At 33.7% G+C, this 24,570-nt stretch overlaps 1 protein-coding gene across 1 annotated transcript in view; it reads left to right on the top strand.

Moving 5' to 3' along the window:
• The window catches only part of LRP1B (LDL receptor related protein 1B), a 1,473,103-nt gene that overhangs the window by 1,269,691 nt on the left and 178,842 nt on the right, over window positions 1-24,570 (top strand). The gene's annotated exons all lie outside the window — the stretch shown is intronic.

Below are 24,570 nucleotides of genomic sequence, written 5' to 3'. Positions count from 1 at the left end.
GTAAGGCAAAAGGGTTAAGTATTGCTTTAACATAAGTCAAAACTGTTTCTAAAAAGACAGATCTGAAAGGTAAGATAAAACTGTCTTCTTATGTTAGCATATGCACATGCTGTTAGCATTTAATGAATAGAAACAATAAAACATTTTCATATTGTTCTAGGCTTCATTTTTCTCCTTAAATATGATTGTTCATTTATCCAATGATTATTGTTCATTCTTAAACATGGTGGGGAAAAACAAAAAAGATAACAAAGGCATCTGTTCTGTTTTAGTAGATGGCAGCAATCATTTAAGTTAGCATGTTTCTGAAACATTAATATTTTCACTTAAGATCAATTATTTTATTTACAGTTATTATTACTTAACATTGCAGAAATGGAGAACATATGTATTCATTTTTGTTTAATGCATTTGATTCTATCCTGAATATGTCAACAGTGGAACAGAAATAAAGTAATAGTTGTCATGTGTAACTCATTTTTTTCAACATTTATGAAACATTAATTGAGGCTATTTTTTAGGTGACTGCACCAAACTTGGCATTGTTGGGGAAGCAAAGAAAGCATTTAATCTGGTAATTGATTAGAAAAGACAGAGTTTGTCCAAACTAAGGACAGAACCTTCAGGCTTCTTAGAAAAAATTGTCTTAAATGCATTTGCTAGATTCCACCTTACTGTTAATTAACTCTTCTGGGAGAAATCAAAATGATGAAAATCATTTAAGTTCTTTGAAATTCCATTATATTGAACAATATTCATGAGCTATATGTATAATCACAGGCAACAATATGTCATTAAGAGTTTTTTTCTAATACTGTCTCTATATAACTGTGTCTTCAGGACATGCAATCAGTATGGCTTATCACTTTATAGTATCATAAAATCACCATTTCTCACTTTGTGGAATTGACCTTCATAATCAATTCACAAAGCATCAAACCACATCCATCACCAGTTTGTCCATAACACTTATCAAGGACTTTTGCAGGCGAGTTTATATTACTGGCTAGTTTGCTCTCTTGTCTTTTGTTTACCAAAGCAACATGGAATAATGACTTATATTAGCTATCTGAAAAATTTCTTGGATGAAATTTTTTTTTCTCGATTTTACTCTTCTTCCTCCTCACTTTGATGTGATTTAACTGTTTTGGTATGTTACACTGTTCAAACTGATAATTATTAATCATCATAATAAGAATAATGCCTAATATTTATGTGGTATTTACCGTATGGCCCAAGAAATGCGTTAAAGGCTTTATAGCGATTACTTCATTTAATCTCCTTATTATCCCTATTTTATGGTTGAGGAAAATGAGATCCAAGGAGTAACTTACCCCAAATCCTACAGCTAACAAGTGGCATAACTGGAACTTGAATCCAGGGTTATTTGACACCAAAGCCTGTGCTCTATGACCATAACATGAATCCACATCATTTTTTCTATATAAAAAGAAAATATTTAAATATTTTCTGTTATAAAATTATATAGAATTCTCCTAGCCACAATTATTGCTTTAAGTTCCAGACCAGTATACAAATATATACATACATACAGAAAATGGGGGAAAGGATGAATAAGGGTTACCATTTAATGTATCTTAAACCCACTCTAAAATGTTACCATGGACAGGTGCTAATTTAACTTAAAGAAACTTCTTCTACATCATATTTTAGCATGGCATTTGCCAATCCTTATTTTTGAAGGAGCTAAAAGACCACCTCTTTCCCCTTTCTTCTGTCTTCAATACATATATAAATGCCATGTGTTTTTGCTAATTCTTTTAACACCCTTGTGGGATAGTTCCTCGTTTGATGCTTTATTGAGTGGGAAAGAAACATAACACTCCTTAAAGGTTAACCCTATCAAGCCAAGGCCTTATTATTTGAATCTGAGTTACATGTTTCTTTGTGGGTGAGAATGGGCCTTGTCTAGAAGAAGGGATGTGTTTCACTATTTCACATGTCAAGTGACCTAGCAGGTTGTAGTGTAGACTTGCATTAAATGCTGTTGAGAAACTGGCCCATTTGTTGTTGCAAAACCTCCATTTGCAACCCATTTTTATTTCAGTTGCCTTCTGTACTTTCTTAGCCCAGTGCTCAGTTTAGGGGGAGATTCTTTTTTATTCTTGGAGTTCACCTAGCCCTTACATCTTATTTTTCAGCACCAATATTTGTATTTATCTATAGTTTTATATCTAATTGTTTTCTCTCAGTTCTAAAGTTCCAGGATTATAGTTTGTTTTACCTTGACCTAATTAAACAATTTGGTTTGTTTTGCTTTTAATTGTGTAAATAAAACCAATGTAGAAGCACACATGCAAGGGAGAGGGAGAGAGAGAGAGACATTCACTATAGAAAAGCCTAACAAAACAGAGCACAGTAACTTAACACAAACACAGTACACATGTAGTATAGGGAACTAAATAACCAGTAATGTGCAAATATTTTTAAAATTATTTGATTTTTATATTTACCAAAATATCACGTTTATTGCAGTCAGCCCAGTGTAACTTTTGAGATCTTATGAGTACTTGCAAATTTAACAGCTAATGCTCAATATTTGTAAAAAATTGTATGGTAATCATTTCCAGGTTAGCATAAGGAGGCTTTGAAATCACTTTGAATAGATGTAGATTAAATATAGTTTAGGAGTCTTTGTCCAGTAATCTAGTCGTGGTGAGACTTTGAATTTAAAAATTAAATTAACTGCATAGTTTCCCATCTTATTATGGATAGATTTTGAGATGGTTGTATTTGAGTCCATTAAAGCTACATTTGGCACATTTGGATTTAAATTGAAAAATATTTTAAAACACCTTTTAATTCTATTTTTGTATAAATATAGATTTAAATCTATGCTACCTTCACAGTTGTAGCAAGATACAGTGGGCCTGTCTCATCCACAGGTTCCACATCAGCAGATCTGGAAAGGCCGACTGTACTAAGCTAGTTTGTCTAAGGGACTTGAGCATCCATGGATTTTGGTTTCTGTAGGGATCCTGGAACCAATCCCCTGTGGATACCAAGGAAGACTGTAGTTTTAACTTTGTTTTATGAGTTGTTAATAGTGATTCTAAAATTATTTCTTTTTGCCTGAGGTTGTTTATTCTTTCCTCACTCTATGCCCAAATAAAAGAAAGCTTCTTAAAACATAGATATACACACTTCTACTAGACTATTGATGTTAACTACTCTTAGAAGGTTGTTACACTATTTATTACAATATTGGGCCAGCACCACATTTGAATGCCTGACCACAATCAGTAGACTACTCCAACTGTGGCAGCTCTGGGATTTTCATTAAGAATCTCAGTTTCAAACTTTCTTCACCTTCTGCCTGCCATTTTCTATTTTAGGAATGAAGTGAGCATTTAGGGATTTGACGGATCTGTACTAGATTCATAATTCTTTGTAACAGAGTTGAAACTTTTCTGCAATTTGACTCTCATAAGGTGATATCAGAATATGTCTTTCCATTATGTTCTCTCTCCCTGTTTTATAGTTTAGATTCTCAGTGCCCTAGATCCCTATGAAACATCCTTTTCATCAGTTTTATGCCTGGGCTTTCCTGGTCAGCTATGAACTCACCACTCCGCTCTCTAGAGTCGGCTGTTTGTGCTCCCACATCGCTCCTCCCTGTGGTCTCATTTCCTGCTTTCTTCTCCTACATCATTTCTGTGTCATCAAAGAGAGTCTTGCTTTCACGCTGGTTCAGAGTCATTTGCTGCTTTTGAACAGTCTTGATTTATAACCAACCTGCTGCTTGGCTAATTATTTTTACTTAATGCAGTCGTTGTAATCACACTAGCTGGGGCTTGTGAAAGGAACTTGAGCTTCCTACAGTAGCTTTGTACTTTCCACAGCCTGGATTTCAAGCATGACACTGAACACACTCAAACCAAAAGACAGAACCCGTCAATGCTTGCTTTTATTCTCCCTTAAATGTCTGATGAGGAAATTTGAATTGGGTTACTCAAGCTATGAGAATATAAGAAAAAAAATATTTTTTAAGTTAAAGCAAGTGTAATACATATTAAATTATAAGATATTTCAAACACAAAGACTTGCACAGAAAGTTACACAACGATATACCTGTACCATTTTTAATAGACTTTAACATTTGGTCTAAGATATCTCTTAAAACATTTAAATCCCTACAGTAACAGATTTATAGCAGTACATAGGAAGCCTATGTATTAGATGCTGTATTAAAAAAAGTATGAAATATAGAACTTTAAAAATTTGCCTCCTTTTACCTACTTTTAGAACAAAAATATGTGTGTTTCTTTTAGTTTATAAGATTCTGTTCACATATCTTTTGGTCTGGCAATATCCTTAGAGGATATTCTATAATTTATATTTTCAGGTGTTATTTAATGTTGTTTAGTACCATGTATATAGAATTATACTGTATATTAATGAATGAAAGTAGGTAAAATGAAAGATTGTATTGCCTCTTCTCAACAGCAACACCTGATAATGCACCTCTATGTAGAAGGTACTTTTGTTTATTCCTTTAAGAAAACTTAGATTTGTGCTTATATGTTAAGATCAGTTTGAGGATCCAAGTGGTATCAGACTTTGTTTACAAAAAGACTATCCATTTTCAGCCATTAACATTTCAGGACAAAATATAGTAATGCGTAAAAAATGACCTATTGTAGAGTTGTGACTGTAGCATTTATTAGCTTTGTGATGTGTATGTAGGGGACAGATGTGGTATAGATGATGATTCTGATAACCATACTTATTCTCCAGTCAGTGTTAGATTCAATGCCTGGGCTGCAAAGCCTCTGGGCTAGATATTTTATGTCATCAGGCCACTGTTCATATATGGTTCCTTGTTCAGAGTTCATGTGGGAAATAATGGGAGTGGAAAGAGAGGTGACATAGGGTTTAGTGTGAAACAATGAACTCTGTTACCTCTTGCTGGGTTATGGATGCCAGAGTAAATTATTACTTATTTTTATTTCCATTTGAAATCTTAACCTTCTAATTAATATTTTTAGTTTTCAAATCCAAAATTCTTGAGAGGTATTTTTAAAGGAATATGAACAGAAATTCTTCATGATGAGTTTCCTTTGACCCAAAGCAGAATTGACATGAAAAAATATTATTTAAGAGCTAGAGAGATAAAATAGAGAGTGGATCTACCCTGTGACCAGAGATTTCTCATTCCTATGGATCATATTATTCACATGAGTACAACACTTCCCTTCAAAATTCTATGTTCTAAGAAAGAGACAAACCTCCAGTATATAAATATTTCCCTTTTGATACAGTTACTGGGTTTTGACTAATATTTGAAAAAAAGCAGAATATAAACATACTATTTATTAAAGTTCAAGTAAATCTAATATGTTTTCAAATAATATTTTTGATTAATGGTATTTGGGTTATGTGAATTGTATTATCTTACTCAAGATTTCTAATGTAAGTTTTTATATTTAACCTTAAACTAATAAAAAGTTACAGAATATGTGTATACCTGCAAAAATATTATAGTAACCATTTTGCTGTAAATACTAATATCAAATATTAATGTTAAAGTAAATGTATGGTATTTTGTTTTAGTTCATTAGAATCAATCATTCAGGAATTGAGTGTATTGACAATTAGTGTTAAATACTGAGTATTAAATATTGAGTGGCTGACTCAATAAAAAAATCCATATCACAATGCTGGGAACTTACTTTTTATAAACTTCCATACAGCTTTAATTAATTAAGCTATTGAAAGAGTAACATCTAACCTGTTTCAACTTGTTGAAGACATTTCTAAAGTATTAATCTAATTTTTTTCTATCACCAAGTAAACAGTACTGGCAAAAATGTCATATTACTTAATAGCATATATGGTATAGATCCACATTTTGAATATTCTTATATTACATTAAAAAATCAAACATCGAATCTGTTTATATTTTAATCTCCTTTGTAATTAACTTCTGAATCCTAAAAACAAAATGTACTCAGAAAATTCAGTATATTAATTCCAATTAATCATGTTTTTCTATAAAAGATCATACAGCTATGTCTCTTAACAATTATATCTGTGTATCAGTAAGCTAGATTCCTCATATGGATATTTCTGTCTGTTTCTAGAAACTATTCATAGATGGTGAGGTGTTATGTTACTTTATGGATTCCTATCCTAGAAGTTCTTTGGATGAACTTAGAGTTCTTGGAATGAGCGTATCCCCAGTCCCATGATAATTACTGCTTCAAGAAGAGAATCTTTTGGATTCTCAGATCTTCAGTTTGGTCTTTTAATGTTTAAAGCCACAAGATTCTTGGTATAAAGAGGCATTGAGCAGTAAAAATCTCACTGCATAACTATCAGGGAATCAGAGAGGTATAGGAAACTACCTCTAGTAATCATAAATCATTTTATGAACTCAGTACCCTGACAATTCAGCCAGTTCTTTTTAAATAAAGAACATTTTACTGAGTCAGAGGGAAGAAAATTGAGAATCAGTCACTTAAAATATGAACAAAAAATTTTTTTCTGTCTGGATTTACCATGTCCATTTCATAATATTCAAATAGAGGTAATTGCAGATCAGATTTGTTAATATTTCTTAAAATTATTATTGGGAACACGTAATTTAAAAGCCTGGTATTACCAAGAGATATTACCAATGGATATTGGTATTACCAATGGGGAATTTGAAAATTATGCACAAGGCTGAATTTCAAGGGGCTCTCAATATCAGCACCCCTGTTCTTTGCAGAGGAAAGCACCAGGACTTTTAAAATCTCTGGATACAATCAGTTCATCCTACGACATACTTTGGGCCCAGATTGTATTACTTGTTTCCTTTTTAATATTTTACTTGTAGAACTAAACTTGATTTCTGTATCTTTATAACATTCATTTATTTTAAAAATTAATAAACATCTACTGAAAATGTTAAGTAAGCCATTATATATACTCAGGGAATTCAAAGTCTAATAATAAGGATAGTTTTGAAAGCTCATCATGCTAGGCATTGTGCTAAACTTTATGTGTGGATTATATCATTTAATCCTCACAACAATCCTATGAGAGAGGATGTTATGTGAGAGAGTATAACTATCATTATTCCTATTTTATAAGTAAGGATATAAGGCTCAGAGAGTGTAAGTAATTTTCCTAGGATTACCCAGGTAAAAAATGAGTAAGCAGAATTTGGTTCCACAGGAGATGTCTTCAGCCCCATGCACTTAACCATTACTCAGTAGAGCTTCCTTGACCTGGCTTAAATATGCAGTAAGGCAAGGAATTAAGATGCAGATACAAATGATCCTAGACAAATAGGAATGGATAAATGTCATCAGAAAAAAATGCATACTTAAATAGAATTTTTTTAATAACATTGTCACTAATAGTGAGTGGGCGTAGGAGTGACAATGAAGGGATGCCTTGTCTATAGTCAATTTGAAAGCAAAACAATGTCATTAAATTCTAGCTTGACACAATTCTAGTTTGACACTAGCCTAACAAAATCCAATTCTCTCTTTGTTAAAAAGGGAGATTAGTGAGTGTTGAGCAAAGCCCTATTTTCCCATGACCAAACTTTTCATAATGCAGCAACTAGAAAAAATGAAAGAGAACTGAACAGGGGATAACCTTCTCAGCAGCCAGTCAATACTATATAACACCCTGCTTATTCACTGTTAGAGCCATCTAGTACGTGATCCACAGCTTGCCATCCATGTTACGCAGGTCACACGTTTGAAAATGTTGTCCTCCACTTGATTAACAGAAGGAATGAACATGAATATAGATTTATTTTGTAGATCATGCATTTTCTCCTTCCTGAAGCTTTTATAAATACATGAAATTGCTGTAGGTACGTACAAAGAGTATTTTCAGGAAATGGTGACATTCCTCAGAGTCTAACTCTATGCATAATGCAAGTCATTTAAGGAACTGCAACAGTGCTTTTAAAAATGGTATCTTCATTATATTCTTATTCAAAAGTCTCTACCAATCTAAATGAAGCATAAGTAATACAGAGGATCTATTAATAGTTAAAATGAATTCTAGAATTATTATTATCAATGGTTATTAATTTTGGATGACTAAACTATTATTAAAGTAGATTAAAATATAAGTGACTACTGAGAAGAGAATATTTGCTCATGCTAGTATTACTCTTAGTATACTTTCAAAAACTTTCACCATGCAGAAGTGAAGGTTATTGACACTGTGCTTTGTTCCAATTTTTTGAAAACTTTAATATAAGAAAGCATTTTTTTCTTATTTTATGAAATTTGGTAATTAATCACTGGGCATGAATTATCTAGATTCTTTTCTGGAAAAAATGTCTTGGCACTACATGCTGTATTTTTTGGGACTGAAACAAATGCAAGAAATGAACATACTAAAATCTCTAGTTTGGAACAGTTAAGATGACTCTTTTTCAAAAACTATCGGGTGTGGGGTAATGGGATGGCAGTACCAATCTTAAATCCCAGAACTTTCTTTGCGCTACTTCGTTTTCACAGCTGGAATTTACTACTTCTTTATAGTACAAAATTATTCATCCACCCAATTTCATTTTTTTGGCTCACTGCTGTGACTTAGTAATTTTCAGCATCTTACTGACAGATGGAAAGTGTTCACTAACCATGCTGCTGAATTAACACAGAATGCATTTCTAAACCACAATAAAGGATGGAGCTGAAAGCGTCAAGTCCACGCAGTTTCATCTAGAGTGCATATATTGTTATGATGTTCATAGAATCTTCAAAGGAAAAGGATCATTAGAGGTCCTCTGGTTTTCACCTACTTTAATAGGGCCACATCTATCATTCCTAATCAAACAAACAAACAACAAAAATACTTCTCTTTGTCTAGGTAATATGCTAGAATCACACTATAAATTAAGCCTATTTTTTTTCCTTTTAAAATATTTCCAATGGAAATATTGAATAACCAAACATTATTCTTTGGGTTAAAGTCCTTTGTTTAAGGACTCAAGTTTTTTTACATCCTTCTTCAGGCCAAAATAATTTCATTTTCTTTAATCTCTCTGCATGTGTTCTATTTTCCTTTCTATTCATCAGCTGTATATCTCTCTCCTGAAACCTTCCCAAGTTCTATGCTTTGGGTAAGATCTGTGGAACAGTATGCGGCATTTTTAGTTACATATGTGCTGAGTATCTCCTGTTCTCCATTGCTGTATGCCCACTCTTGTATTCTAATACTGCTTCTATGTTATTGCATTTTTAAAGGTTCTAATGAAGCCTACTGTCTCCCTTGCCAAATTATAAATTCCAGGAGGGCTGGATCTATATATCTTTCTAATTCCTAATATATCCAGTACCTAGTACAGAATCTGGCACAGATAAACATTTGAGGAACAACTGAAGGAAGGAAATTTTAAAAATACAGATTTTATTTGGTTCAACCGAATATAATACCTTTCTCCCCTAAACCTGAACTTTAGGAATCTAGTTTTCTTTCTTTGAGTTTATATGTATTTTATTTCATATTTGTGAAAAACTGCTTTTCCTCCTGATCAGTTCAATAGTTGGGGCTTGATTAGTGTACAAATTGGCTAAAATTTTAAGGGAATTTCAATATAGAGAATCACTGACACGTTGTGTCAAACTTGTACAATGAGATATGCCTCCTCTCTGTAGGAAGAAAGTGTGCTATGGCAGTACAATCGGGCAGCTTTTTGAAAAGAGCCTAAAACTCTGGTGTTACTAGCAACAGAGCTCCATTCTGTGGATAGATTCTTCAGGTCTCTACTATTTCCTCATTTGTAAACAGATATAATACTTTTGTCCTTAGAAAGCTGATGAGAGGGTTAAAAGAAATAAAGGTATATGAGTACCTAGTAGATGTATAAGTACATAATAGACCCACAGAAAATATTTTTTGTCCCTTTTTTCAGAACTTTTTGCTACATATTTAGTATTGACACAGGCTAAAACAATTACACATTCTGTAATGGAGACAGAAGGGAACAAATAAAAGATTTAAATAAATACTATGAAATTTTATGACAATAAAATGGTTCTGTGAAATCTTGCTTTTTTTTATCAGAAGAGAGGAAAAAATAAAATGTAGAGTTAATAACAAAGAGTTGGTGACTTAAGAGAATAACGCCTAGTGTATTAATAAATGTTAAAGAGCATATGACTAGTATGAATCTTCAGGTACATATTATATGGTATCCAGGAAATCTTAGATTCACAATTCTGTATATTCACTACACGTCCCTGTGAGTACTGTTTGTTTGTTTAACAGCTTTATTGAAGTATAATTGGCATACAGTAAACTGCATATATTTTAAATGGACAATTTGATAAGGTTTAACAGGTTTGTTAAACAGGTGATTAAATCCTCACCACAATCAAGATAATGAACACGTTTATCACCCCTAGAAATTTGTTTCCCTTTGCAATACCTCTCCCTCACCCCACTTCCTGCCTTGCCTCTATTACCTGCTTTCAGCCCCTGTAGATTAGTGTACATTTACATAAAACTGGAGTCATACAGTATGTATTAACTTTGTCTGGCTTATTTCACTCAGCTTAATTATTTTGAGATTATCCATGTTGATGGTTGTATTGAATGTTCATTCCTTTATATTGCTGTGAAGAATTCTATTGTATGGATAAATATAATATTTTTTATCTGTTTACCCATTTATGATCATTTGGGTCAGTTCAAGGTTTTTTTTTAATTAAAGTATAGTTGATGTACAATATTATATAAGTTACAGGTATGCAGTATAGTGATTCACAATTTTAAAGGTTATATTCTATTTATTATAAAATATTTGCTATATTCCCCATGTTGTACAATACATTCTTGTAGCTTATTTTATATCTATCTAATGGTTTGTACCTCTTAATCCCCTGATTCAAGTTTTAGACTATTGCAAATCAAGTTGCTATGAACATTCTTGTATTAGTCTTGGTATGGATACATGCTTTCTTTTCTCTACATGTAGACTAGTTCACATGATAAGCATATGCTTAACTTTTTAAGAAACGTTTTAAGAAAGTATCAAACTCTTTTACAAAGTGGTTGTACTAGTTACCATTCCCACTGGCAGTATTGGAGAATTCCAGGTTCCTCTACATCCTTGCCAATACTTGATACTTTTACATTTTAGTCATTCTAATAGATTTGTAATGGTATCTCATTGTGGCTTTAATTTGCATTTCATTAGTGATTAATGATATTGAACATCATTTCACATGCATATTTGCTGTCTGTATATCTTCCTTGGTGAAGTATGTATTCAGATAATTTTCTCATGTTTTTATTGGATTGTTTGTTTTTATATTATTGAATTCTGCAAATTCTTATATATTCTGAATCCAAGTTAGTTTTTGGATAAATGTTTTACAAATATATTTTCGTAGTCTATGCCTTGTCTTTTCATTCTCTTCTTCTCCTTACTCTAGGTTCGATTTGCTCTTCTTGTTCTAGTTAATTATTGTGTAAGCTGAGGTCACTGATTTGAAACCTTTCTTCTCTTATAATGTAGGTGTTTCATTTTTTAATGTGCACCTAAATACTGCTTTAGCAGCATCCCACACATTTTTATATGTTGTATTTTTATTCATTTCTAACTTGTACGTTCTAACTTCACTTTTTATTTCTTCTTCAACCTATGGGTTATTTAGAAATGTGTTATTTAGTGTCCAAGTAACTGGGGATATTCTAGATATTTTTGTTTATAATTTAATTCCATTGGTGGCCAGAATACATAATTTTCATGGTTTGAATTTCTTCTTTACTTAACTTGAATTCTTTGAAATTTATTGATACATCTTTTATTGTTCATGATTTAGTCTATTTTGATAAAGATTTCACGTTCCTTTGAAAAGAAAGTATATTTTCCTGTTGTTGGGTGCTCTGTACATATCCTTAGATCAAGTTGGTTGATAGTGCTGTTTAGGTCTTCTATATCCTTATTAATTTTTTGTGTACTTATTCTATCATTTACTGTGAGATGAGTAATGAAATTTCTGACTTACTGTGAATTTTTCTTTGCAGTTCTACCAGTTTTTGCTTCATATGTTTGGAAATGTTGTTATCGGTGCCTTTTAGAATTGTTATGTTTCCATTTGTAATTAGGAAATAAACTTCCTTATCCCTAGTAAAATTCTTTGCTATGAAATCTACTTTGATATTATTATAGCCTCTCTTGGTTTCTTTTATTTATTATTAGCATGGTATATCTTTCTCTATTCTTTTACTTCTAACGTATTTGTGACTTTATATTTAAAGTGTATTTCCTAGAGTTAGCACAGAAATGGGAATTTTTTTCCAAGTTGATAATCTCTGCCTTTTAATTGGAGGTTTTAGAGTATTTACATTTTAGGTGACTGTGAATATGTCTGTTTGAGTCTATCATCTTTCTTAAAATATGATTTGTTAGGTGAAATCAGAACAGTGTTTTTGTTTTCTAGGACTATTTTCTACTGAGCTGACACCATTCTATTCTGAATATTCTACCCAGTGTCCTGTACATTATAAGATTGTCCAGTTTTACTAGTGGGAACAGGCACCATTCCAGGTCCTGTGTGAGCTGCAGATACTCTCCCTATAATCTTTGCAGATGGTTCTTTTGCTAACATCTGGTAGTTTCCTTATATGTGCATACTGAGTCATCTTCTGCTATATACTCAAGGAAGATCCTCTGTAAATCTCCAGGGTTCACATTCTGTGCAGCATTTTCATCTCCATGGCTGTCCTGAGTACTTGCTGAAAGGTCGGATCTTAACAAACGGCACCGCGAAACAAAGGAAAGCTTCAAGTGAGCTTTATTAGGGAGCGCTCCCGGGCGAGGTTCACTGGTCCGAGAGAAAGGGGCCAGAGAAGTCGCGTCCAGTACTGGATGAGGGGGATTTTTATTGGGGTAAAAGCAGAAGGCGGCTTGCAAGGGGAGGGGGTGGTTTGCTATACAGGGTAATTCCTTATTTGGTGAGGATACAGCAGGGCCAGGTGTTGGTTGGTCTGTTGTGGGGTGTAAGCCCATTTTCCCTTCCCGTCAGCCCCATTGTTTTCTGGGCAGGAAGTTAGAGTTTCTTGTTGATTCCCAGAACAGGTGAGGTCGTTATGTCCCGATGCCTCTCCTACCTCATACTGGTCGATGTTTTCTCTTACCCCCCGGGCCTCCTTTCACCCGGGCCAACGGACCTTACACTTGCATGATCTTGGACTCTCAGTTCAGTCTTGTCAACTCATGGAGTCCACTGGATTTTCCCTATGTTTCCCTTTCTCATCTTGCACCTGGAAATTCTCTCAAGACAATAAGACCCAGGATTGTTAGGGCTTACCTCATTTGTTTCTTTTCTCTCAGAGATCATTGTACTTTATTGCCTGATGTTTAATGTCTTGATAACCACTGTTTCATATATCTTATCTCTTATTTTTTTGGTTGTTTCAGGTAGAGGGTAAATCTGGTGCCTCTTACTCTAACCAAAAATCTTTTTTTTTTTAATATGAAGCACAACTTCTTTGATAAACTTTCAGTGCTTTGTTTACCCTCCTCTGACATTTCTAAATTAATGTCCCAGCCACTAAGTCATAATCTGTTTTTTTAATCAGATTTTATTTCTCCAGGTCTCTACCACCATGTTAATGCTTAGTTAGTACCACCACGTATCTGAAGAAGTTGGCATAAGTAATGATTTTGGAATAACACAGAGACACTGAATATAGTTCTAAACAGGGACAGAATTCTTACCATACTGTTACTTTATTCTAATAGAACTTTAAGAGTATATTGCCTATTTTGGTCTACAAGGAGTGCACTTTTTTTTTTTATCAGGTGTAAATACTTGGAGAGCAGATATTGTAAGTTCTTATATAATAATTTTTATTGGAGTTTTAGATAGATAGGCAGTTTTTGAAGGGATTTTTGGAAATATTTAGAAGAAACGTATAAATGAGGAGCTGACTACAGTACTCACTGTGTATTTCCTAGGGTGATAACTTTTCTAGGAATATGCCAATCATGTCTCTGTACTCAGGCTAAATGATAAAGCTTGTAAGTTAGGCTGCATCATCAGTGACTGAGCATTTTCTCCTTCTTTCACGTTATTTTTGAGGATGGTCACCCTATAACCTGTCTTCTTGCCCTATATTTAGCACCCAGAAATGTCTCCTTGAGTAGCAATGATGTGAAATACCTTTGTTAAGCACATCTGTATTTTATATGTTTTTGGTCCATAGGCAAGGTCAGGTGAGATGAGTTATTTCAAAATCTGAAAATTTTTCTATGTGAGGAAGATACTGAGAGTGGCGGTTCTTTACACAAAAGGAGACAAATTCAGGCCTGGTGCAAATGTGTCTCACTGGAGGCCATGGGCTATTCAGGGCCAATGAATCACTGTCTATGGTGAAAGGCCACCAGCCAAACATGAATTTGCAACTATTATAACTGGACCAAGGCCCACTACAGTAATTTATATTCTCAGTGCATCTTCTGCCTCCATCCCTTAAAGACTAGAGGAGAGTTTAGTGAAAGACAGGAGAGTCACGAGTGGGTGGGAGCCAGAATCTGGGGAAATGTGGGCATAGGCAGAATCTCAGATTCTCTACTGGGCCTAGGTCAGACTTCAAGAAAGAAGGCAGAGAGCTGTGGTGAGAAATGGAAGCATCCCCATGCTCTTCTTTGGTGAGAACTCATTCCTTCTCCATACAGGCATTGCTTCACCCAGGGCACATTTTTATTAGACATGTCACTGCTACATGCAGTTGACATTCTGAAAATGCTGATTATTTATATTATTTAAACTGATCAAATCTGAATGATAAGGTTAATATTATTTTCTTTTATTTCACTTTTATTACGTTAGGCCCTGGGCCAGGAATTGAGTTGTGGAAGTAAAAGAAGAAGCTGAAACTAAATCTATATGATTTAACTGTCTTTAGGGATAAAAGCAATATATTCCAAACCTTGAATACAGAAGTGATGTTGATTTCTACAGTTAATATAAAAGAAAGATGGTCATTGGAGAATACTTTAGGAAAAGTATTAGCTATCTTTTTAAAGGATTTTAAAAACTAATGAGATTTTAAATCCTGTTAGATATGGGTTTCTCTTTTTATTAATAAATAGGCAACAGCATTGCAAACTTTCTGAAAAGGATCAACTTAATTATATGCTAAGATCTCCTGCTGAGGTGGAGATGATATTTTGATTAATGTAGAACAAATAGTTCTACAAATGACACCATGACGAGCATGGTCCCTGGTATGTGAATATTTGCCAAGCGAATACAAATAGTTTTAAGAAATGTCATTTTCCTTCAAAACTATTTCTTAATGGTATATGCAATTTAATTTTAAAATGGCAAGTTTTCTTATTTAGAGGCTTTTAGAGTAAAAATTAGTAGCTTTGGCTCTGTAGCCACATGTCACAGAAAGGTAAGGTTATTCAACTAGTCCCTTCCTAAGTAAGTGCTGCATTTTAGCAGGAAACAATAGAAGTTCACAGTGACAGATTTCCTATTGGAAACCTCAGTTCAGATCTGTCTCTAAGGGGACTTTCTCTTAAGCAAACATTCTTAAACACTGGCAAAGAAAGGAAAACCAGTGTTACTATATCTGGAGTATATAAGGAACTTAAGACAGAAGATAAAGGATTAAGATGGCTTTACTTTTTTCTTCAGCTTTGGAATACAGTCTTGGAGATGTCAACCCAATATTTTAGGTGCAATGTGATAGAATTGTGTGTTTCTGTTTGTGTGTGTAAGTGTATTACATTTCTCTTTCTTTAAAGCTAAAATAATACAACCAATCTACCATTATTGTACTGCCTGCCAATAACACCTTTAGGGCTTCTTTGAAAACTCATTTTTATTACAGTATTTTTCAGTTTATAAGGTATATTTTTAAAAATTCACAGTTCCTAATATTCTGTTAAATGTTTGTACTCCGTTAAGATGTAAGATAACATATTTTCAAGACTAAATATTCTGCCATCACTCTATAGCATAAGCAGGCTTCATAAATGCTTTTGAAAATCACCTAGTTAATTAAAGTTACAGAACCTAAAATGATGAGAAACCCTCAGAATACTCATATGAATACATATGTAGTTATCACACTAGTAGTATGATAGAATGTAAAGATCAGTAAATAATTTGGCCTCATGATTTACTGACCATATAATAATATTAAGTGTATGAACGTCCATATGCTTCAGTTTCCTTGTGTAAAATGAGCAATATCTATCATAAACTTATTAAGAGGATTAAGTAAGACTACATTCTCAAAATGATTTATACCATATCTAACACATAATGGGTCTGTTTAAGTTAAATGTTCTCTCCTCCTGAAAGCAAATATTTTTTCCAACACTGAGTCAATGGAACATTTATGCTAACTTACAAATATGAAGAGGAATATGCTGTTTTCATCTAGTATATTTAGATTAGATTTGATATACTTACCTCCATTTGGATATATATTTTCCGTAATATTACTTAATTATTTACATATATATTTTTATTTTCATTTTTTTCAGATGAGTAAAAGCCCATTTAGGAGTGTCCAAAGTGAGGGTTCTATATAAAGCCATTTTAAGTCAAACATTGTGCACTTACTCAGAAGTTGACTATAACCAATGTAATTAGACTTGTAAAGTGGAGAAATCATTGATAAACTTTGAGAATTCATTTTTCTTTAATGGATTTTGTGAAGGATTTATAGTGAAAATCATTCCTGGAGAAGACAGGATCAACTCTTTTGAGAAACATAATGATGCATTTGTCTCTTTTGGGGTCCATCGTTTTCCTTTTATTTTGTAATCAGATCTTGGTGTTTAGTGGAGGGCCCATATTGAAAGATGGTCTTTACTAAAGATTTGGGCTAAAAGAGGATGAGGGTTTGGCTATTGAGGATAATCAAAGGTAACCAAAAACTAACAACAGAGATTTAGGAGATACTGATACTTAAGTTTTCCTAAATTTATCTATTGTACCCCCAGGCTCTTTACCTATATTCAGATTTGTTGATTTATCATTTGAATTTTGAACAGATGGTCTTGATTGACTTGTGGAATTCGTTTCTGGCCATTATCAGAAAAGATAGAAAAGTAGAAACTGGGAGAACAGGAAGAGAGGACAAGATAATTAAATTTAACTGAGCCCTAAGATGTGTCCATCACTTTCTTGTAATCCTTACAGAAACCTTCAAATTAGGTGGAATTGATATTATTATTATTCTGGTTGTTAATTATTCTTCCCATTTAATAGATGAGGAAACAGAGAATCAGAAAGGTAAAGTCAGGCCAATGAATTGGACACAAGTCTGACTGGCCCAGGGAAAATCAGATCTCCACACAATTATTCCAACTTTTAGAGTCAGAGATCCTGTGCCTAATCAAAATTTTGTCATTAACTGCCAGTGTGACTTGAAGAAGTCACATAAGTTCTCTGAGGCTATTTCTACACCTTAAGTGTAGAGGCTTAGATGAGATTATTTATAAGATTTCTTTTCCCCCAGACAGGAACTTCATCCTCTGCAAATAACAAGAATCTGACTATAGTCCACATAATAATACCAATAGGGTATAATTATATTTTTCAAAATTTACCATCTAAATTGCTTATGTTTTCTTAATGATCAGTTTCCATCCAAGTTAGTTTCAATGCCTAAAAGGAGAGAAATTATATAACACAAAGAATTCATTTGTAATTAAGAAAGGTATCAGTTTACTGTTAACTGAAACTGTTTTAAAAGTTTCTATTAAAATTATGAATTCAATAAAACCTTTTCTCATATATTTATATATATAGAGAGAGAAATCTTGTAGACATTTGACTTCTTTATTATATCAAATCGTCTTCATCAGGACATTTGCAAAAACAACCAGAAACAAGAAAGTTTGCTCAGATCTCTTTGGTGGAACAAAATTTGGCTCATTGTTGCTGAATTATCCAGTCTATTCATTAGCATTGGAAAAGAAGAAAATCTTAGTTTTCTGTGTATCCGTTTTACCCTCAACAGATTTAACTGTTCTCCAAAACACATTTATATAGTGATTGATAAATTTCATTAATTCATAGACCTACAAAGCTCAATTTTCTTCATAAATCTACTAAACATTCTTTAGTTTGAATAGAATAAGACAATTTTTTCTTTACTTCTTCCAGGAAATTTAATTCCAGTTTATCTCTCCTCTGTCTTTCTTCTTCACTATTCGTGTCCTTCCTCCCATCTCTTCATTTTTGTTCGTTCTTCTTAGCTTCTCTTTGCAGCGTTTTCCTTCTATTTTTTCTCCCCAATTCCAATAATGTCTCACTCAGTAAAAGTAGTAGTAACTGTGGGTATTTTTTCCCTACCTCAAACATGTTACCTAGTTGATTGAAATTTGAATCTCTTCTACATTCATTTGGAACCATATGCATATTCCTTTTACCAAAAGGAAAATTTTCATCCAGTGTTGGTGAGAAAAAGCACGGAATTACGGTGATTCTGCATCTGTCACCTCTCCTGTTTTGGTGTCAATTTTGATGACTTTTTTCCTACCCATTGTCCAGTTGAATGTTTATATCACATCACTATGCTCTTAATGTGCAATAATAAAGAATAATTACTAAAATCCAAATTCTTTTCAAAAATCAGAACCTCGATCTGTATAATGACCTTTCGTGGTCAGCAGACCAATCTGAGAAGATATCTAAGTCTTTCTTTACCCTTACCTTAGCAACTCGTCATCCATTTGTATGCGAGATGTCTTAACAAAATATAATAGAATTTTACATAAAACTTATTATTGTATCTATATAGTAATGATAATGGGGTTATTATTTTAAAAGGATGCTCAGAATAATTTCTCTCAGGTCTCAGCAAAAACGAAAAAAAGGTTTTGTTTGGTGCTGAAAGGGCTATTATATTTAATCTCCTTTACATCATATACCTTGTTATTTCCTTTTGTACCTATTAAAGTTCATTCTCTATCAAACCCTCACTCCAGATTGTTGAGAATGCTTGCCTTATAACCATGTCTTTTCACATTTTAGCTATGTCTCCTAGATTTGTGCCATCTGAAAGTTTGACAACAACACATTTCGTATGTTTACGTAATTTCTTAATAAAATGTTTAATAAAGTTGTGTCAAGGGTGGGTATGCTGGCATACCATCAGTATAGTCCCTTCAGTTTGTCATCAAATATTATTCTTTGGATCTAGTTTTTCAGCAGCTTAGAATTAACCTTGAAGGTATTATTCAAAATAAATTTATTTATCATCTCTTCAAAGACATAATTGACTTTTGGTTTCAAGATACAGAATGCCCACAATGTTATATTGGTACATCATAGTTAGTATGGTTCAATTTGTTGTCTCATCCATTATCCTCCATAACATTTGGTTTTCTATTTTTCCTGAGCACTTTTTTCCCCAGATTTCTTCTTAAGGCAGTCTAGATTAACTTTAAGTCTTACTTTCAGCATATTCTTTGTAAACTTTGTGATATACACAAATTCATTGAGAAGGATCCATCTTTGAGCTCTTTTTGGCTTACTTTTGATCTAATGATTATTTATATTTTCCATTGAGATACTTTGCTTTCTGCATATGTCTAGTGACTGTATTAAAATGTAAATTTTATTGGCACCTTTATTTAAATTCTCATATTAAATTCAGTCCAAGCACTGGGTTTTTTTGCATTTTTTTCATAGCCTCCTGTCTCTCTGATAAATATTCTAGAGCAGATGCAGTATTAATATAGGAGGCAAGCAGGCTTATTAAAAGGTGAATAAAGCCATCTAACAGGGAAGTGCACTATTAAGGTTTTTAAAGACATCTGGGAGTAAAGCCAAGCAAACAATCATGTACTGTAAGCAGAATCTTAAAAAAAAAAAAAAAAAATCAATACCTTGCTGACTAGGCAGCCAATGAGGAATGATAAAATAAAGGCTGATGTGATCATGTATTGATATGTAGCATCTGGTTGAACTGTAAGTCAAATAAGGAGCATATTCTGTCCTGAGAGAGAGAGAAACAGAGAGAGAGAAAGAGAGAGACCCCCATAATTTTTTTTAATGAGTTAACTTGTTTTCCTCAAATTATAATGTATGCCAGATTATGAAAAAATGTACATAGTTCAGGAATAACAAATCTTGTCACTGATGGGTTCAAAATTTTGTCCATATTTATCTCTAAGTGTAAATTACACTTATTAAATGTATAATTTTTTTCCCCTCTGATGCCAACCTGTTGCAGCTTCGGTGTTTTATGGTAAAGGCAACTGTGTTTTTCTTGAATTAACTGTGGCACAACTTTTGACATGTTTACAATTTTAGTCATCTTTTAGAATCCATAAAACTTGAGATCTTGGTGTAAAGTGGCAAAAGAAGGAAGCAATGGAGAACGTTGTTTGGAGGGATTATTTGTGTTCCAGTTTCAGAATGGGTTATAGTGTAGATATTGGATGAGATGATATGGATTCAAGTCCTGGTCTCACAGTTTAAGAGCTGTGGGATTTGACATGTAATTTATTGTAACGTGAGCTTTAGCATTCTCAACTGTTCAATATACTTTCCTTGTTGAGTTGCTAGGAGGATCACATGAATCAGGCTTAGTCTTGAACTTAGTACAGAGAAAACACTCAATAAGTATTAGCTGCTATTATTGTTTTCAAACTAAAACATAAAATTCAAGCTGGAATCTGAAAATACTAATATTAGTTTAAAAACTGCTCATAACAATATTTACTTAAGAATCTCTTTGGATAACCAAATTTTACTGTACCAACTACAATGAAATAAAAAATGCCAATGCTATAAAAAATAAAATGCAATTCTGGTTGAAATGATAGACCTGTTTGGTACTTTCATTCAGTAAATCCAATTATTGACCTCCAGTCAATAAATCTTGTCCCTAGATTCATTTCATTTTGTATAAGATTCTCAGTATTCTCTCAGAGATGAATTTGGCTTGTTTTTACCTATTTATCAGTGTATGCCACCATGCTAGCTTTGTAAATATAAACACAAAGCTGAGACTGAGAACAAGGTAATTATCCAGAATATATACAGGCCAAGGAATCCACCATGGCAGTCCACGATCTGGGTTTCTGTATTGTTGTAATCATTTAGCAGTCTTTCAAATCTCTATCTTTATTTTGGCATAAATCTAAACAAGTACCTGAAATTCATTTGTCAAAAAAGGAACAGGCCGAATATATATGCTCTCTTTCAAGGAGGAGAAATAACAAGAGAAGTTCTGTTCAAAGCCTTGCTTGATGTGTGTGCCCCTCTGCACAAATGGACCATCTTCCTTACTCCTCCCATGGCTCTTGCTGAAGTTGACCTGTTTTCTCTCCTTTAGCCACCTTTGTCTCCCTGCTGTTTCTTGGACACTCCAGGCCTGCTTATTCTTTCAAGGTCCTATTTCTTCCTGGGATGCCCTTTGTCCCAGATGGCACCATGTCTCAATGCTTTTCTCTTTGCCAGTTTTCAAGGTCACTTTCTTAGTGTAGAGTTTTCAGACTATCCTGTTTGAAATTCCCTCTCCACACACAGTCCCTATCCTCTTCTCTTCTTTATTTCTCATTAATATACTCCTTACTCTCTGTGAACTTTTTTTTCATTATTTCTAGTCTCTCAAATCAGCACTTGGCCATTAGCATATAAACCAATGAGGGTAGGGATTTATATCTGTTTCATTCACTGGTATAAACCCTATGAACTCAGAACAGTGCCAAGTACATGATAGGCATTGATTCATGTTTGTTGACTAAATGACTACATACATCCTTTCTTAAGTTGGGTTTTCCTGGAATTAGAACTTGCATTCACAAGAATTTGAGTATAAGTGGTTTATTGGAGAGATGATTTCAGAAATCAGTAATGGGCAGGCAGTTAACCAAGGAAGGGAAGGAGGAATAGAAGGTACATTATTGAGCAAGTTACTGCAGGAATGAGATCTATTCTACCAGGAAATTCTGTGAGATAATATAGAATACTCAGTTACCCTAAAAAGAGGACAGAGCTGAGATATTTATTCACCAACTCCTGTCAGTCATTGGTTTAACACTGCTCCAAGGAAGGGAAGGGCATTAATGCCTAAAAAGCACCTCTGGATTGGGGCCAAGCAGAGAGTCACATGTGCTTGTAGTTAGAAGTCATTGGCTTAGCATAGACAGGCATGACGGATACCAAGGATTGTAGATGGGGCACTGACACCATACATTTCAAATCCATGTATCAGAACAAGACTTCACTGCTTTGTGGTTCAAGAATCTAAGGATATTCCTCCATTTGTGGGACCCTGAATAGCTCAATGTGTTGTTTCTCTTCTACTCCCACCATAGATTTACAACCAAACCTTTGTATTCAGCTGATATCAGATTTAAATACGCATTAAATTCATTTTAAAGGAAAAAAAATTGACAAAAGGGAATCTTGAAGACTGTATAAGTATGTAAGGGCCAAGAGGGTATCCTACTGTATATCCACATAATTAGATCAGAGCCTAAGATTGAAAAGTTTTGGTCACTATCATCTAGCACAACTATTTCCACTTCCTCTTTTTATCCTTTTTCAGTAATTTCCTTACAGCCTGTCAGTTGGGTCCTTAAAAATAGAGTCTATGTTATTATCATGACTTTCCATAATCTGCTCTGTTGAAATGATTTTACATATGAAAATACGGCATGATATGACAATAGAGACTTGAAGTACCTTAGCAGAAAGTGCGATTGGCCACCAGAAAATGGTATTGCTAAAACATGCTTTTTCTTCATATACCCTTTCCTCCAGATAAAAAACAGTGTTTCTCCTAAGCATTCTAAACCATCTGAACTATGGCTTCTCTAAGGTATTTAGGGTATTGAGGAGAAGATAAACAAAAACTGTGTTCTAGTTGCATACTAAATATTTCTGTCTATGATGGCAAACAAAGTCTTATCTATCCATTCTTCCAGAAGACCTGGAAGATAAAATAGTAGAAATAACTACTGCAGAGCAGAAAAAAAGAAAAAAGAATGAAAAGAATTGAGGACAGTCTCAGAGAACTGTGGGACAATATTAAACACACCAACATTCGAATTATAGGGGTCCCAGAAGGAGAAGGGAAAAAGAAAGTGACTGAGAAAATACTTGAAGAGATTATAGTTGAAAACTTCCCTAATATGTGTAAGGAAATAGTTAGTCAAGTCCAGGAAGCACAGAGAGTCCCAGACAGGGTAAATCCAAGAAGAAACACACCAAGACACATATTAACCAAACTATCAAAAATTAAATACAAAGAAAAAATATTAAAAGCAGCTAGGGAAAAACAACAAATAACATACAAGGGACTCCACATAAGGTTAACAGCTGATCTTTCAGCAGAAACTCTGCAAGCCAGAAGGGACTGGCAGGACATATTTAAAGTGATGAAAGGGAAAAATCTACAACCAAGATTACTCTATCCAGCAAGGATCTGATTCAGATTTGACAGAGAAATTAAAACCTTTACAGACAAGTGAAAGCTAAGAGAATTCAGCACCACCGAGCCAGCTTTACAGCAAATGCTCAATGAACTTCTCTAGGCAGGAAACACAAGAGAAGGAAAATACCTACAATAACAAACCCAAAACAATTTACAAAATGGTAATAGGAACATACATATCAATAATTACGTTGAATGTAAATGGATTAAATGCTCCAACCAAAAGACATAGACTGGCTGAATGGATACAAAAAGAAGACCTGTATATACGCTGTCTACAAGAGACCCACTTCAGACCTAGGGACACATGCAGACTGAAAGTGAGGGGATGGAAAAAGATATTCCATGCAAATGGAAATCAAAAGAAAGCTGGAGTAGCAATTCTCATATCAGACAAAATAGACTTTAAAACAAAGACTATTACAAGAGACAAAGAAGGACACGACATAATCATCGAGGGATCGATCCAAGAAGCAGATATAATAATTGTAAATACTTATGCACCCAACCTAGGGCACCTCAATACATAAGGCAAATACTGACAGCCATAAAAGGGGAAATTGACAGTAAAACAATCATAGTAGGGGACTTTAACACCCAACTTTCATCACTGGACAGATCATCCAAAATGAAAAAAGGAAACACAAGCTTTAAATGATACATTAAACAAGATGGACTTAATTGATATTCATAGGACATTCCTTCCAAAAACAAAAGAATACACACTTCTTCTCAAGTGCTCATGGAACATTCTCCAGGATAGATCATATCTTGAGGCACAAATCAAGCCTTGGTAAATTTAAGAAAATTGAAATCATATCAAGTATCTTTTCCGACCACAACACTATGAGACTAGATATCAATTATAGGAAAAAATGCAAACACATGGAGGCTAAACAATACACTACTTAATAACCAAGAGATCACTGAAGAAATCAAAGAGGAAATCAAAAAGTACCTAGAAACAAATGGCAATGAAAACACGATGACCCAAAACCTATGGGATGCAGCAAAAGCAGTTCTAAGAGAGTTTATAGCAATACAATCCTATCTTAAGAAACAAGAAGCATCTCAAATAAACAATGTAACCTTACATCCAAAGCAATTAGAGAAAGAAGAACAAAAAAACCCCAAAGTTAGCAGAAGGAAAGAAATCATAAA

The sequence above is a fragment of the Phocoena phocoena genome, chromosome 7 (genome assembly GCF_963924675.1).
Source record: "Phocoena phocoena chromosome 7, mPhoPho1.1, whole genome shotgun sequence".
NCBI lineage: Eukaryota > Metazoa > Chordata > Mammalia > Artiodactyla > Phocoenidae > Phocoena > Phocoena phocoena.
This window is presented reverse-complemented; position numbering and strand designations above follow the sequence as displayed.